Genomic DNA, 12854 nt, shown 5'->3' with positions numbered 1-12854 from the left:
GGATGCTTGTTCCCAAGCTGCTTAGCTTCCTCAAAGACAGGAATCCAGACCTCAAAGAGCAATTGGAGAAGACCATGACTGGCCCTACAGAAAATCTTGTAACATTACTCTCTTCCAAAGAGTTTGAAGCTGCCAAATACACCTACTTTGAAACCAATGACAACCCAAACTTCAGGTTTTGGTGGGGCTACATGCAGATGGTCCATATCCTTTTGTTGTTCATTCGTGCTCAGAGAGAGGGGATGTGGGACCTGCACCTTTATGCATTCCAGCGAATGGTGCCTTACTTCATGCGGTACAATCATACCAACTATGCTCACTGGGGAACCATCTACCTGAATGAGATGCAGCAACTTCCACAGCAGGTCAAGAGGGAGTTTGATGCCGGAAACTTTGTGGTCAAACGCTCGTCACAAGGCTTCAACCAAGTGGACCCAGATCAAAGTCAGGAGTGGCTTGGCTGTATCGGCGAAAAGGGAGGAGGCATTTTTGGAATCACAAAGACATCTTCAGCATAGGTGGCGGGTGACTGAAATATTTGGTGAAGCTATATATAGGGAGGAATCCTTGCGCCCGTGCTTTGCACAGGCGCGCAAACATTTTGAGGTTTTTTTTCACCCAAAACAGTTGCGTAACAATGATTTGAGCATAATTTGACCAATATCTGCAGTACAGCGACACCGCGCCAGTCACCAGGATGAATTGAATTACCGGCAGTGCAGTGTCCTCCTCCTCCCGGGTCATCGCTGCTCATATGGCCGGCTGCACCATCAGGTGAGCCGGTGTTAGACACTGGGGGGGTCGCTGATGCGGTGGCTGCAGGAAGTGCAGAGGTGCAGTCGCTCTCCTCCGACTCACTGTCACTGGTAGCACAGCTGTTGGCAGCAGCTTCGGCAATGTTTTGTGTCTGTTTCTCTTTTGGTTTAAAAAAAATGAACGTATCCATCTTGGTCTTGACTTGGAGCGTTGTGTTGTGTTTTGAAAGGAGCGCTGCTGGCTGTGCATTTGTAATTGGCGGGCAAAAATGCAGATGTTTACAACAACATAATGCATTGCGGTTCTGATCACCTGAGCGGTCCGCAGACCAGGGGGATGTGACTGGCTACTTTTCATTTTTTTTAACCAAAGCCTTGCTGAATTATCACCGCATTGTTACTAGGGGAGCTGAAGCAACAACACACATTCAATATTGCAGCTTTTTATTAATGTTGCGCACATATTATATCATTTTTGCAAAATACCTGGCATTGTATTTGGGGAGGCTTAGCCTTCCCTAGCCTTCATTACCCGCCGCCCCTGATCTTCAGCTCTCAGTCGGTGAGCTTTGTCTTTCAACATTAGAAGTGATCTTGCCCATAACACCAAGGTGGTCATGGGCCTGGGAACAAGTGAAGACTGCATCCACAATGAAACCGCAAAAGGCAGAATGAAACGAGACTCAAGAGACGAAGATTCTTTGTTCACTGTCTTGCAGAGATTTGGTCTCTTTTCCACTTACCTGCCCCAGACACTGCAAAACATTGCAAACCACGACTTGGCTACACAGGATATTGAAGATGACCTGTTGAACGCTCCACAGAAAGGGCAAGATCAGTTGAATGCTTTTGTCAAGGAGAGGCTGATGCCATCTAAAGAGAGAAGTGTGAGCTTCAGTGACAAACTGACTCAGAACAAGTATCTAACTTTTTCCTCACTGTTTGAAGTGAAGCAGACCGATATCAAAACAGGAAAGGCAAAAACTATCAAGGCAGACAGGAACATCCTACAGCGTCTCATCACAGCCTATGAAGCAGGACGCACAGTCAACTTGGACAACATAATGATGCATGAACTGTTTGTTGTACTGTACCTCTGTCTTTGGCAGAGGTTAATGGGCAGCTTTGTTCAGGTTAGAAGGCAACATTTGCCAAGATCTTGACAGCTGATATACCCTGCCCCATTCACCTCAAAGCCACAAATCTACAGTGTGAATCAATGATAGTCATTGATGGACAAGCTCTTATTATTTCCATTGGAAAACCACACGAAGCCAAGACCTTTGGAGACCTGGCAGACATCTTTGTTACATCTGTTCTTCAAAGTGGCACACAGTTTCAGTGAATTGATGTCCTGTTTGATTGGTACCGTGAACACTCAATCAAAGGGGGGGCAAGGAAATGGCGTGGGAAAGGCTCAGTGGAGATCAGAAGACCTGTGACAAGCAGAGATGTACCACTTCCTACAAAATGGGAAAACGTCTTTGCCCACGAAGCCAACAAGGCAGACCTTGCTCGCTTTCTCTCTCAACAGCTGATTCTGTGGACACCAGCAAACAAAACCATAGTTGCAGCAGGTGGTTTCAGCGATGAAGAAAGGGTCGAAGCTTCTGTCCCAACCCTTGACACAGACAGCTTGGAAGGTGACATCCACTGCCAATCCAGGAAGCAGGAACACACGGAGGCACATGTCAAGCACTTGAAATCTGCAACAAAAACCACAAACGAAACACAAAACCGACACGGAGCCGACCAAAACCCGAGCAGCAATCGACCCAAATCTCGAGATCCGAATATGGTCTGAACTAAGCTACCGCTACCGCTAACTAACTTCAAAAACTACAGAGCAAGCATGCAGGTGAACAACCCAGTGTATATATCTATATGTGTGTATGCGTGTATGTATATGACTGTGTGTGTGTATGTATATGCATATGCATATGTGTATGTACATGTCTGTGTGGCTATTTGTGTGTGTATGTGTGCATGTATTCGTGTGTGTGTGTGTACGTATATGTTTGTGTGTGTGTGTGGCTATGTGTGTGTATGTGTGTGTGTGTATATGAATATGACTTAAGTGGCTGTATGTGTGCGTGTACACGTGTATATGTATGTGTGGCTAGGTGTGTGTGTGTGTATGTGTAGCTATGTGTGCGTATGTGTACATGTATGAATACATACATATATATACGTGTATGTGTGCTTGAGAGAGTGTGTGTGTATATGTCTATGTGGCTCTGTGTGTGGCTGTGTGTGTGTGTGTGTGTGTGTGTGTGTGTGTGTGTGTGTGTGTGTGTGTGTGTGTGTGTGTGTGTGTGTGTGTGTGTGTGTGTGTGTGTGTGTGTGTGTAAAAATCCTATCAAAGTTCCACCTGAAGTGTATCTATAGTGGGGGAGAGGGGGAGCAACCCCGCCCGATGCGGTTGCAAACCGAACCCATGCACTGCATCTTGTCAATGCCGAAAGTCAAGTGACTGTTGCATGAATATGTAGGCCTAAAGCACTGAAGACAATAATGTGATTGTTCAGTAACATGTTTGATTAATTAAATTGATGAAAATCACTCAGGCCTTTGAATATTGCTTACTAATAATGTGGTAGTCTTTACAAAATGCTGGTCCAAAGAATGAATGGTGGTGAATGGGACTGAGCTGGTTACAGCTATTTCAAGCCTTATAATAACTTCTCACAAATAAAAAGTATGTTATATCATACATTTCCTGACTCCTCAAAGTCCATTGGGTATTGTGGTTGTTGTCTTTTGGGTCGTTGATATCTCTTGATCCCAGAGGATAAAATTAACTAGATAGTTTAGGCGAAAAATTGTATGGAAATGTGTGTAATTTATGGTTTAAGGAGGCCGTGTGATCTCTATGTTTGTCAGAAAAACACAACCATGGGCTCAGATAAAAGCTGAGAAGGTCCCCTTTACATTGATACCAAACAATCATATATCTACTATTGACAAATAGGAAACTGATCACCGTTTCTAACTTTAGACGACAAATCAATAGTTGTGCTAATTAATCAATAATTATGACTAAACGATAACTTTGACAGCTTAGCATACGGCAGAAATGGATTCAGCACAAAAAAAACATACAGAAACAATAGAGAAAGTGCTTTTCCTCAAAAATGCCTACCATGTTGTTTTCTAAGGGGCTTTTTCAATTTTCGGTCCTGACTATAATGAAATATAGACAATTTAGGCAATTATAACTTTAATGTTTTCATACGTTTAAACATATTTAACCTTGTTCTGTCTTTGGGTCAAAATGACTGTTCCTTTTTTCCTCCTGCTCTCTCCTTCCTTCTCCCTTTCTCTTTTCTCCCTTCCTTCTTTCTTCCCTTCCTTCCTTCCTTCTTCCCTTATTTCCTTCCTTCCTTCTTTCCTTCCTTCTTTTCTCCCTTCCTTCTTTCCTTCCTTCCTTCTTTCCTTCTTCCCTTCCTTCTTTTCTTCCTTCCTTCTTTTCTCCTGCTCTCTCCTTCCTTCTCCCTTCCTCTTTTCTCCCTCCCTTCCTTCTTTCTTCTTTATTCCTTTCCTTCCTTCCTTTTTCCCTTCCTTCCTTCCTTCATCCATCCATCCTTCCTTCCTTCTTTCTTCCCTTATTTCCTTCCTTCCTTCTTTCTTCCCTTCCTTTCTTCCTTCTTCCCTTATTTCCTTCCTCCCTTTTTTTCTCCCGTCTTTCTTTCCTTCCTTCCTCCTTTTTCCCCTTCCTTCTTCCTTCCTTCCTTCATCCATCCATCCTTCCTTCTTTCCTTCTTTCCTCCCTTCCGTCCTTCTTTTCTCCCTTCCTTCCTTCCTTCCTTCCTTCCTTCCTTCCTTCCTTCCTTCTTCCCTTCCTTCCTTCCTTCCTTCCTTCCTTCCTTCCTTCCTTCCTTCCTTCCTTCCTTCCTTCCTTCCTTCCTTCCTTCCTTCCTTCCTTCCTTCCTTCCTTCCTTCATTCCTTCCTTCCTTCCTTCCTTCCTTCTTCTCTTCCTCCTTCCTTCCTTCCTACAGCACGAGGGTTAAAGGTAAAAACATGGCACCAGTTATTCTCGTGTCAAACAAAACATTCCTTTTTTTTGGCATAAACAAAAAAATACCAAAAGTTGTAACGATGAAAAAGAATCGATCTTTAGAGATATTAATCGATTTTTAAGATTTAATATGAGAATTGATTTAGAATCGGAAAATGGATTTATTCAACACAGGCCTAGTTGATTGGTAACATCAAATATCTTATTATTGTTTAAACGGTAAAATTGCCTCAGTTTAAACATGTGGTCCAGATTTTACACCGGCTCCCAACCTTTTTAGACTTGAGTAGTAAAAATCCTCTCTCATTTCTGAGCTTGTGTTTATCTGACTTTCAACACTATAAAACTTTGAACACCTTGTTTCTTTTCTTTTAAAATCTGTTAAAGATTTACTGGTGTGTTTGGGATCATCGCCCGCAGCGTGACCCAGTTTCAGCCAATCTTTAACCGAAGAGCTCAGATTTAACTCCGTGATGCGACGGTGAGTCAAGTCTTCAGTCGTCCGACTGCTTGAGAGAGTCGGCATCCGTTGTTGCAGCGGTCGGCAACACAAAATGTTGAAAAAGCCATATGGGACCAAAATCACAAAAAAACAAATATGTCTGAGCTGCAAAAAATGAAAAGTCTTGTATCAGCCTTAGAATGAAGGCAAATCGCGAAAGGCGAAATGTTGAGAAAGAAGTTTAAATGTCGAGAAAAAAGTCAAAAATGTTGAGAAAAAAATTCAAAATGTCGAGAAAAAAGTCGAAATGTTGAGAAAAAAGTCGAAATGTTAAGAAAAAAGTAAACATTTCGAGAAAAAAGTCAAAATGTCGAGATTAATGTTGAAGTACAATTTCGAGAAAAAGTCGAAATATCAAGAAAAAAGTCGAAATGTCGAGAATAAATTCGATATGTTGAGATTAAAAAGGAAAGGAAAAAGGAATCAAAAAAGAGAAAAAAGGAAAAAAAGAAGAAAAAAGAAGAAAAAAAAAAAAAAAGAAGAAAAAAAGGTTAAAAAATGTTTGAAAAAGCTCCAGGAGCCACTGGGGCGGCGCTAAAGAGCCGCATGCGGCTCTAGAGCCACGGGTTGACGACCCCTGTTTTAGAGCAAAGAGGGTTTCTCTTGGCAACATTTCCAAACAAACCATAACTGGATTAGGTATACAGTAGAGGGAACGTGCATGACGTCACGTTTCGCCCACTGAGTGTCAGAAAGACTGAGTGGCAGAAAGACTGAGTGTCAGAAAGACCGAGTGTCAGAAAGACTGAGTGTCAGAAAGACCGAGTGTCAGAAAGACTGAGTGTCAGCGTAAACTTTCAGTTTGAGCAACTGGAAAACATCTCAAATGTGAAAGAGCTGTTGTGCGATCGACTGTACTCATAGATTTAGCAAGAAATCAGAGTTATCGTTTTACAGACTGATGAAAAATAAGCTTAAGAGAGACAAATGGATCGCTGCAATTCACAGAAACAACTGGATTCCAGGCACCGAAACGTGGATTTGTGGTTCCCATTTTGTATCAGGTAATGTTGGATTTTTGGGTAGCTAACGTTAAACGGTCAAATCATAAAGTTCGGTGTCCTCATCACTTTAATTTCTACAACAAATCCTGCCTTGAAGTCGGACCAAGCGTCAAGACTTTTGTACGCCTTCAAGCTTTGCTTCGTGTATTTCCCCGGCGTAGAAATTAAGTACATATAAATATCAGGAAACTGGATTCATGGCCAAATATTAATGTCCATGGACCACTGGTTCTTGGTAACTGTACCAAATATTAATGTCCATGGACCACTGGTTCTTGGGGTAACTGTACCAAATATTAATGTCCATGGACCACTGGTTCTTGGGGTAACTGTACCAAATATTAATGTCCGTGGACCACTGGTTCTTGGTAACTGTACCAAATATTAATGTCCATGAACCACTGGTTCTTGGTAACTGTACCAAATATTAATGTCCGTGGACCACTGGTTCTTGGTAACTGTACCAAATATTAATGTCCATGGACCACTGGTTCTTGGTAACTGTACCAAATATTAATGTCCATGGACCACTGGTTCTTGGTAACTGTACCAAATATTAATGTCCATGGACCACTGGTTCTTGGTAACTGTACCAAATATTAATGTCCATGGACCACTGGTTCTTGGTAACTGTACCAAATATTAATGTCCATGGACCACTGGTTCTTGGTAACTGTACCAAATATTAATGTCCATGGACCACTGGTTCTTGGTAACTGTACCAAATATTAATGTCCATGGACCACTGGTTCTTGGGGTAACTGTACCAAATATTAATGTCCATGGACCACTGGTTCTTGGTGACTGTACCAAATATTAATGTCCATGGACCACTGGTTCTTGGGGTAACTGTACCAAATATTAATGTCCATGGACCACTGGTTCTTGGTAACTGTACCAAATATTAATGTTCATGGACCACTGGTTCTTGGGGTAACTGTACCAAATATTAATGTCCATGGACCACTGGTTCTTAGTAACTGTACCAAATATTAATGTCCATGGACCACTGGTTCTTGGTAACTGTATCAAATATTAATGTCCATGGACCACTGGTTCTTGGTAACTGTACCAAATATTAATGTCCATGGACCACTGGTTCTTGGTAACTGTACCAAATATTAATGTCCATGGACCACTGGTTCTTGGTAACTGTACCAAATATTAATGTCCATGGACCACTGGTTCTTGGTAACTGTACCAAATATTAATGTCCATGGAACACTGGTTCTTGGTAACTGTACCAAATATTAATGTCCATGGAACACTGGTTCTTGGTAACTGTACGGGTCACTGTCAAGTCCAACTGCCTTTAATTTAAGCCGATAATCAGCTGTTATCCCGTCTTCTCCACTAGTTTCAGACATTTTTGCTGATGTTTTGCTACTCAGTGCCAGTAAGGGGGCGTGGTCTAGAGTAAGGGGGCGTGGTCCAGTGGGGAAGTGACGTCAATGCAGACCCTCTATTATGGAACCAAACTAAAATCATATTTAAGAATCAAAAACAATAAAGGTGTCATGTCAGTCATCAATGAAAGACAGACTGGAGTCATCATAGTGTTTTTTTCTTTATTGTCATTAGATTGTAGTTCATCTTCACGACAAGCAGTTATACATACAGTGGTCTCAAGAGTATATCATCGTCCAATATGAGGAGAGCAACACTTAGTATCACAACTATTTTTATTTTTTCATTGACCGACGCCAACAAAAAGCCAAACCATTCCCTCCACCCCTTCAGAACGGTGTCCCCTGCTCTACATCGCACACCCATATGTCAAGAACTGTCAAATACGCCACAGGTGCTCCAACGCTGGAATAAATAAATAAATAAATTACTAAATAATACATACCATAGATAAATAAATAGCAACGAGGCGTGTATATATTCACATACACACAAGTATCTCATCGGAGGATCGCTGCTTCCGTAGGCATAGAGCGATTTATCACCATTGCCAACATTTTATATATATATATATATATATATATATATATATATATATATATATATATATATATATATATATATATATATATATATATATATATATATATATATATATATGTATATATATATATAATTGTTTTTCTCATTTCCCAGCCACATGGCAGGCAGTTATTTAATGAAACAAGGCCACAGGTCAGACCACGGCCACATTGTGACGGCCCAGAAATCTAATAAAATCTATCTATCTAGTCCAGGGGTCGGCAACCCAAAATGTTTTAGAGCCATATTTGACCAAAAACACAAAAAACAAATATGTCTGGAGCCGCAAAAGATGAAAAGTCTTGTATAAGCCTTAGAATGAAGACAAATGGCGAAAGGCGAAATGTTGAGAAAAAAGTAAAAATTTCGAGAAAAAAGTTGAAATGTCGAGGAAAAAGTTGAAATTTTGAGAAAAAAATTGAAATGTCGAGAAAAAAGTTGAAATTTTGAGAAAAAAGTCGAAATGTTGAGAAAAAAGTCGAAATGTCGAGAAAAAAGTCGAAATGTTGAGAAAAAAGTCAACATTATGTGAATAAAGTCGAAATGTCGAGAAAAAAGTCGAAATGTCAAGAAAAAAGTCGAAATTTCGAGAAAAAAGTCGAAATGTCGAGAAAAAAGTCGAAATTTCGAGAAAAAAGTCGAAATGTCGAGAAAAAAGTCGAAATGTCAAGAAAAAAGTTGAAATGTCGAGAAAAAAGTTGAAATGTTGAGAAAAAAGTTGAAATTTTGAGAAAAAAGTTGAAATTTTGAGAAAAAAGTCGAAATGTCGAGAAAAAAGTCGACATGTTGAGAAAAAAGTCGAAATTTCGAGAAAAAAGTCGAAATGTTTGTAAAAAAAGTCAAAATGTCAAGATTTAAAAGGAATGGAAAAAAGAAAGAAAGAGAAAAAAAGAAAAAAAAAATAGAAAAAAAGAAGAAAAAAAGGAAAAAAAAAGGTGAAACATTTTTGAAAAAGCTCCAGGAGCCACTAGGGCGGCGCTGAAGAGCCGCATGCGGCTCTAGTGCCGCGGGTTGCCGAACTCTGATCTAGGCAGATAAATAGCCAGCTATTTAGCGTGTCAGGCGTACGCAGGATCATCTCCAAGTATTTCTGATCTTCAAACTTCGTAGGCGTGTTCTGTCCACAGAAAAGTGATAACACACTGTAGAAGAGGAACCCCCGTATAACCCATTACATAACCTGCAAGTTACCGCAGCTTTGCAATAGAAATATTGACTTTTGAAATGTTCAACTTGATTTTTCTGTCAGCTGAAGACGGCTTGGTGGAGGGAAGGGTCGTGGATTTTATCACAACCAATGTGTATTTCTGCTCTAAGAAGTGCAATACCATCGAGTAAGGAAAGAGGAAACAAAGGTTCAATCTGCACATTAGCATTCTGGTCGTGTGCTTATGCCAAGTTCCATTTGTCCTTGGAAGTCGGAATTTCCCAGTTCCCAGTCGGAATTTTCAACTGGAACGCCCCTCGAAGTGGGATTTCCTACTGGGAAAGTGGGAGAAGCTTCACCACCCTCGGGTTACCATTCCAAGATGGCTGCCATTCCCAGTTCCCACTTCCAATTTCCGAGGTAAATGGAACGCAGCATTATTCTCTAAATGCGTAGGAGGTGACGGACCTGAGCCGAGGCCGGTCATGTGACCGAGGTGGGAGTCATGTGACCGAGGTGGGAGTCATGTGACCGAGGTCAGAGTCATGTGACCGAGGTGGGAGTCATGTGACCGTGGTGGGAGTCATGTGACCGAGGTGGGAGTCATGTGACCGAGGTGGGAGTCATGTGACCAGGGGAAACAGAAAAACACTGTACAAGTCCCTCATTGAGGTTAAATTACATGTCGCCAAAAAGGACAAATCAGCACGGAGGAGAAAACATTACAAAAAGTTGCAGATTAAACATAAAAGTTCAAGTAAATTAGAAAAAAGGCATTAAAGCATATTTGTAGTTTAAAGAAAAACACAAAATTAATAAAGCTTAAGAAGGTTAAATCATCCAAATATGATGGTTTTCATGAACAGAAATGAAAGTGTCATAATTACAGTAGTAAATAATGTAAAAAACGAGGCAGCGAGACAAACATCTCCCACTCTTTCTTTACAAGTTACACTTTCTTTAAACATTTTTTTGGAAAAAGCATCTTGTCCTGCGGTTGTTGAGCGGTTCACTAGCATGCAGCTCACAGACTTTCCACTAGGGACCCAAGAAATCCAGTTTTCAGACACAAGACACCAGAAAAAAGTAAAAAAAAATCAAAACGTAAACACGGAACAGTCGTGCGTTAAAACACCGTCTTTTACAAACGTCTAACTACTAACGTGAGACGATCCACAAGTTACACCTGGTTGTCCTGGTAGTTTATTCACACAATGTGCTGAGATAATGAAAATGGTGATGGACAGGTGGAGAGCTAGCTAGAGAGCTAACTCACCTGCTAGCACGGCAACTAGCTAGATAGCAAGACAACTAGCTAGATAGCTAACTTGCAGCAAACTACCTTGTTACCCAGATAGCTCACTAGCTAGCAAAGCAACTAGCCAGATAGCAAGACAGACATATACGTATCCGTCCCATCGAGCGCTGAGTCGTACAACAACGTCGCCGCCATATTGGATGTTCAAGACTGCTCTGTAAACTAATACAAGTAAATTGACTTATTTTCATAAAGCGCCTTTTACAAAGAAATGTACGTTTTACGTCTCATTTATTCATTCACACACGGAAGCAAAACATTATTAAACGTTATTTTATTGTCTGAAACATGGTTGAAATGGTATTTTATTGTCTGAAAAATTGTTCAAATATGTTATTTTGTTACTTGAAAAATTTTAAATATATTTTATTGATGAGAAAATATGTTTCTGTATTTTTCTTATTTTTTTGAGGGAGATATATATTGTTTTTCGGCACTACCTTGTTCTCTATAGCTGATATAACATGAATTACTCCTATGTGGGATCAATAAAGTTCTTATTTTTGCCATCTGAGAAAATTAAATATATTATATTTGGTGTCTAACTGTTTCCCAAGTATATTAGTGCGTGTGTGAATGAATAAATGAGACGTAAAACGTACATTTCTTTGTAGAAAGGAGCTTTATGAAAATAAGTCCATTTACGCTAGCCAGAAAGCTATCTTACTTAGATAGATAGATAGATAGATAGATAGATAGATAGATAGATAGATAGATAGATAGATAGATAGATAGATAGATAGATAGATAGATAGATAGATAGATAGATAGATAGATAGATAGATAGATAGATAGATAGATAGATAGATAGATAGATAGATAGATAGATAGATAGATAGATAGATAGATAGATAGTTTATTGCCTTGCTGGTTTATTGTTTATTGACAGAAGATTTTGAATCTGCGCAACGTTGAAATTGCAGTTTTTATTACTACAATTTGTGCTTAAAATAAAAACAAACAGAACCACCGGCTGCAGGACATGAAATGAGTGTACCGTTAGTGGAATCGGTTGATCCAGGTCACAAGTATCAGCCAATCACAAAGCAGGGATAAACATATATGATCAATAAATGAGCCATCTCACTTCAGTTAACACTTTACCTTTAAACACCAGCAGGTAGGCTACTTCCTTTACTCTCTGAGGAGAAATACGGAAGAGAATCAGGGCCAGGCAGGAGAAAAAATACAAATAATATTTTAGAGGAGGATTTATTTTTTCATTATGCACTTCGAGAAAAAAGTCGAAATGTCGAGAAAAAAGTTGAAATGTCGAGGAAAAAAGTAGAAATGTCGAAGAAAAAGTTGAAATGTTGAGGAAAAAGTAGAAATGTTGAGGAAAAAAGTCGAAATGTTGAGGAAAAAAGTAGAAATGTTGAGGAAAAAGTTGAAATGTTGAGGAAAAAAGTCGAAATGTTGAGAAAAAAAGTCAACATTATGTGAATAAAGTCGAAATGTTGAGAAAAAAGTTGAAATGTCGAGGAAAAAAGTCGAAATGTTGAGGAAAAAAGTCGAAATGTTGAGAAAAAAGTCGAAATGTTGAGAAAGAAGTTGAAATGTTGAGGAAAAAAGTCGAAATGTTGAGGAAAAAAGTCGAAATGTTGAGAAAAAAGTTGAAATGTTGAGGAAAAAGTCGAAAAGTTTAGATTAATATTGAAGTAGAATTTCGAGAAAAAAGTCGAAATGTCGAGAAAAAAGTCGAAATGTTGAGGAAAAAAGTCGAAATGTTGAGAAAAAAGTCGAGATTAATGTTGAAGTAGAATTTCGAGAAAAAAGTCGAAATATCGAGAAAAAAGTCGAAATATTGAGAAAAACAGTTGAAAAGTCGAGATTAATGTTGAAATACAATATCGAGAAAAAAGTCGAAATGTCGAGAAAAAAGGCAAAGTTTCGACTTTATTCACGAAATTTCGACTTTTTTCTCAAAATTGTATTTCAACATTAATCTCAACATTTCGACTTTTTTCTCGACATTACGACTTTTTTCTCGGAGTGCACAATAAAAAAAAATCTTCCCCTCTCAAATATTTTTTGTCTTGCCTGGCCAATACTCTTCCATAGAGCAATAATACTGGAGAGCTATTTCAGACACTGATAGATTTATTTCCTTTAGAGTCTTT

This window comes from Cololabis saira, chromosome 20 (genome assembly GCF_033807715.1).
Source record: "Cololabis saira isolate AMF1-May2022 chromosome 20, fColSai1.1, whole genome shotgun sequence".
Taxonomy (NCBI): Eukaryota; Metazoa; Chordata; class Actinopteri; order Beloniformes; family Belonidae; genus Cololabis; species Cololabis saira.
The sequence above is the reverse complement of the archived record's forward strand: the minus strand, read 5'-3'. Positions refer to the sequence as shown.